Here is a 5,000-nt window from a genome sequence, read left to right on the forward strand (position 1 = left end):
CTATCCAACTGAGCATACAAGTCATCATAGGCCCTTTGTTTTGCCTTCGCTACCGCCATCTTTACCTTTCGCCGCATCTCCCTGAACTGCTTTCTGTTCTCTTCAGTCCTCTCAGTATCCCACTTCTTCTTCGCTAACCGCTTTCTCCGTATATACTCCTGCACTTCCTCATTCCACCACCAAGTCTCCTTATCAACTTTCCTTCCAGATGACAAACCGAGTACTCTTCTACCTGTCTCCCTGATAACACTAGCTGTTGTTGTCCAATCATCTGGCAGCTCACCCTGACCACCCAGACCCTTTCTCAACTCCTCCCTGAAAACCGTGCAACGCTCCTCCCTTTTCAGCTTCCACCACTTTGTCCTCTGCTCTGCCTTTGTCCTCGTCATCTACCTTGTCACCAGAGTCGTCGCACAAACCGCCATCCTATGCTGTCTGGCTACACGCCCACCTACAACTACTTTGCAGTCACCGATCTCTTTCAGGTTACCTCGTCTATACAAGATGTAGTCTACCTGCGTGCTCCTACCTCCGCTCTTATAAGTTACCCTATGTTCCTGTTTTTTCTGGAAAAAGGTATTCACTACACCCATTTCCATCCCTTTTGCAAAATCTACCACCATCTGTCCCTCTGCATTCCTATCCTGGATACCATATCTGCCCATCACTTCTTCATCCCCTCTATTGCCTTCACCAACATGTCCATTGAAGTCTGCACCAATTACCACTCTCTCATTTCTGGGAATATTCTGCATCACTTCATCCAACTCATTCCAGAACTTCTCCTTCTCTTCAGGTTCACATCCCACCTGTGGCGCATAGCCACTAACAACACTGGGCATCACACCTTCAATTTCCAATTTCAGACTCATAAGTCTATCTGACATTCTTTTCACCTCTAGGACGTTCCTTACAAACTCCTCCTTCAAGATGACTCCTACTCCATTTCTCTTCTTGTCAGCACCATAATAGTATAACTTAAAGCCTGCTCCTAAGCTTCTAGCCTTACTACCCTTCCACCTGGTCTCCTGGACACACAGTATATCCAGCTTCCTTCTCTGCATCGTGTCCATCAACTCTCTACCTTTTCCTGTCATAGTCCCAATATTCAAAGTCCCTACTCTCAGTCCCAGGCGCTTTCCTTTCCTCCTCTCTCTCTGCTTCCGAACACGCACTCCTCCTCTTCTTCTTCTTCTTGTTCTTCGACCCACAGTAGCCCGATTTCCATTAGTACCCTGTAGGTCATCAGTACCAATGGCGGTCGTTGTTAACCCGGTCCGCGACCCATCCGGTATGGTATAGTTATGGTTGACTCGCATGTTTGGTTTTGGCAAACGTTTTACGCCGGATGCCCCTCCTGACGCAACCCTCTGCATTTATCCGGGCTTGGGACCGGCACAGGGAGACACTGCTCCGTGCCCCCCCCCCCCCAAAGGCAGGCTTGGAGAGACACGGGCCAGTGCCGCCCTGAGGCTGCATTACCCTCTCTTTCTTACATTTATTATAAAAATATGCTTATCTTCCTTTTAGCTCATCACACATGTCTTTATGATTTTCAGTCCATGCCTCAGCCGGCCTGAAGCTCCACTGATGCGCATGTGCGGATGCCTCTATCTAGCGGACATAAAATAAAGACAATCATTCAAATGTGAATGAGTCGGCGTGATGCTCCGGGATGTGTGGAGCTCAGGGAGCTCCACGAGTGAGGGAGTTAAGTTAGGGCGGGGGTGCAAGTAGGCTCTAGGATTCCCCGAGTCGGGGCGAACGATGGGTTTAGAGGCGTATCGCATTGAAGATAATGGCCGCATATCCTTCTTGGACTTTTCTAAAGCCTTTGACTCGGTCGAACATCCATTTATCATAGCAACGCTCGAACATTTTGGATTTGGTTAAATATTCAGGAATGTGATCCGTGGGCTCTATGAGAATATTCATAGCTGTGTCACCCTGCCAAGCGGCACCACTCCGAGCTTCCATGTTGATGTGGGAATCCCCCAAGGTTGCCCCATCTCACCCTATTTATTTATAATTGCTACCGAAAAGCTAGCCGTTTATGTTGAAAAGAGCAACGATATCCAAAAGTTAGACGTGCTGGGGACTGAAATTGTTATTAGCCTGCTGGCAGATGACACAACCTTAGTTTTGAAAAATGAACATCAAGTCCCAATAAGTGCCGAAAACAACCAAAACATTCTCCAAGGCTTCAGGATTGTCATTAAACTTAAAGAAATGCAAACTTCTTGCGCTGCATGACTCGCCACTAAAGGAAATCAGCGATGTTTCTATGAAATCAGAAATAAAATACTTGAGCATTTTCCTATCCAAGGACCAAACGTTAAATCAATCCAGGAACATTGAATCTAAACTGAATCAAAGTAAAGCTTAATTCTAATATATGGCTCCAGAGAGATTTATCAATATTAGGCCGGATATATTTGACTAAAATGGATGTGTTTATCCAGATGTATATACCCAGCGTATTCCAATGCTGCTCCAAATCAACTCGTAAAATCTGTTAACCAAATCAATTTCAACTTTATCTGGAGGAACAGACCACACCATCTAAGAAAAATCACATATGGTGAAAGAAACAAGTGAAGGAGGGCTGAAAGTGATAGAGTCGGACTGCTTGAATGGGACATTGAAGGTGAACTGGTTGAAATCCTGGATCAAACCTCATCGTTCTTTCTGGTATTGTACTCCAAACTACTTATTCAACAAAGTCGGCGGCCTGAGTCTTCTGCTTATCTCTGACTTGGATATCAACAAGATTCCTGTCAAATGTTCAGAGTTCCATAAACAAATATTATTATACTGGAAAATGATATACGTACACAATTTCTCACCACACAGTATAATAGTTTGGAACAATCGATATGTACTGCATGGCAACAAACCTCTGTTTTACAAGGAATGCTTTGAGAAAGGTATATGGTCGATAATTGACTTGATGGATGACACTGGCAGTCCTCTGGACAATGAGCAGTTCTGTACTACACACAGATTCAAGCCTCCCATATTAGAGTTGCTAAAGTTACGAAACGCACTGCCTCGACAATTTGTATTCCTGACCAAAAATATAATGACGCACCGAACCGTACAACCACAGTTACCCCGACTATCACTCCAGGGAATCTCAATTGTGGACAGAAAGCGCGGCAACTCCTTTATTAGGAAATGTTTCACAGGAAACTTATTCCCTGGACGTCAAAAAAAAAAAAAAAGGATATTTTAAATAAATTTGATGAGGAATCGATTGCCACGCTGCGAACCATGTATCTGACTCTACCCATACCCCCAAGGCAAAAGAGACCCACTTCAAAATTATGACTGACATCTACCCATCTAAGGAATTATCGAGGGTACGCTTTAATTTTGAAGATAATATTTGTACATTTTGTGAAGACAACATTGAAACCACTGACCATATATTTTTTCTCCTTCTCATTCCATCGTCACCAGTTTCCTTCTCAAAAGATGATATAACATTCTGTTTACTTATAAGCAACATAACAGATGAACTCTGTGTCAATGTTCTTTTAGGCCTGGCCAAGTTCTTCATTCACAAGAACAGAATGCAAAAATGCTCCCCAAATTTTAATGTCTTCATAAACGATTTTGAAATATAAAAAAAAAAAAAAAAAATCCTTAAAACTTATAGAAAAATCCAAAAACTAAAAAATATAGTTACCCATGTCCGAGGTTCCTTTTTTTTTTGGTAAAAAAAAAAAACAAAAAAAAAAAAACAACTTGATTACATGTTACATTCCCCTTGCATTTTTTTTTTTATTTTTTCGTTTTAATTTCTTATTTGTCTATCTATTGATTTAATTACTTCCTTTTAATTTCTTTTTTTGTCTCGCACTGTAAATTTCTCACAAACCTGTAACACTATTAACTTCTCATTACATACAGAACAAATGTCCTGATGTCCGTTGCTTCCTCATCCCTGGTTGTTTCATTGACATTCAGTTCTACCTTGCTATGTTTATTTGTACATTTGTATATTTGGGTGTACTATTTATGTTCAATTAAAAACAGTTTGATGTCTGAGATTCCTTGTGAACCGCCAACTTAATTACATGTTATATTCCCCTCACAATTTTTTTTTTTCGTTTTTAATTTTATTTTTCTATCTATTTATTTAATTATATCCTTTTAATTTTCTTTTTTTGTCTAGCATTAAAAATTTCTCGCAAACCGTTAACACTATTAACTTCTGATTACTTACAGCACGAATGCGCTTATGCCCCCCCACCCATCCCGCTTTTTCCGTACGGTGGCAGACACTGAGATCGAAAGCAAATGGGTGTCATTGAAATGCAGTAACAGGGTGATAACAGCCGTGTTCGAAGTGTGTAGGGGCTTATAGGAGAGCAGAAGCACGTCACGCAATTCACCTGAGTTCGGAGGATCGGGAGTACCAGGGCCCATAGCGGAGAAGCGGAAGAGCGCAGTTATGTGTCTCTTCTCAAAGGCCGGGAAGCTGGGGGGCAGCAGGACCCCTTAGACCGGCTAATGTGAGCCTTCTCCGGACATAGATCACCCGGACTTATGACTGGAGCTCCCGGACCTCTGGGCACACACATATGTGAATGAGTGGATGAGCTAATGTTGGTTTGGTTGTGGATACGTTTCGGCCAATGCTATCAGCACAGCGATGATGAGTTCAGGTGTGTCTGTGTGTGTTTGTGTGTTTGTGTGTGTGTGTGTGTGTGTGTGTGTGCGTGTGTTTGTGTGTGTGTGAGAGTTTGTTTTTGTGGGTTGGGGGGGGTTCCCGCGGACACGGAGTACCAGGGCCTGGAGCGGATGAGGTGAGGAGCGGAGGAGAGCAGAAGCCCGGACCGTGATTCGCTTGTGTCCAGCGGTTCGGGAGTTCCAGGGCCCGAAACGGAGGAGCGGAGGAGCGGAGGACGGCAAAACCCCTTTCTGCAATTCGCCTGAGTCCGGCGGATCGGTAATACCTGGTTCCGCAGCGGAGGAGCGGAGGAGTGGAGGAG

The sequence above is a fragment of the Fistularia commersonii genome, unplaced genomic scaffold (genome assembly GCF_037954325.1).
Source record: "Fistularia commersonii isolate RoL2024-O1a breed Wild unplaced genomic scaffold, RoL_Fcom_v1.0 HiC_scaffold_42, whole genome shotgun sequence".
NCBI classification, from domain to species: Eukaryota; Metazoa; Chordata; class Actinopteri; order Syngnathiformes; family Fistulariidae; genus Fistularia; species Fistularia commersonii.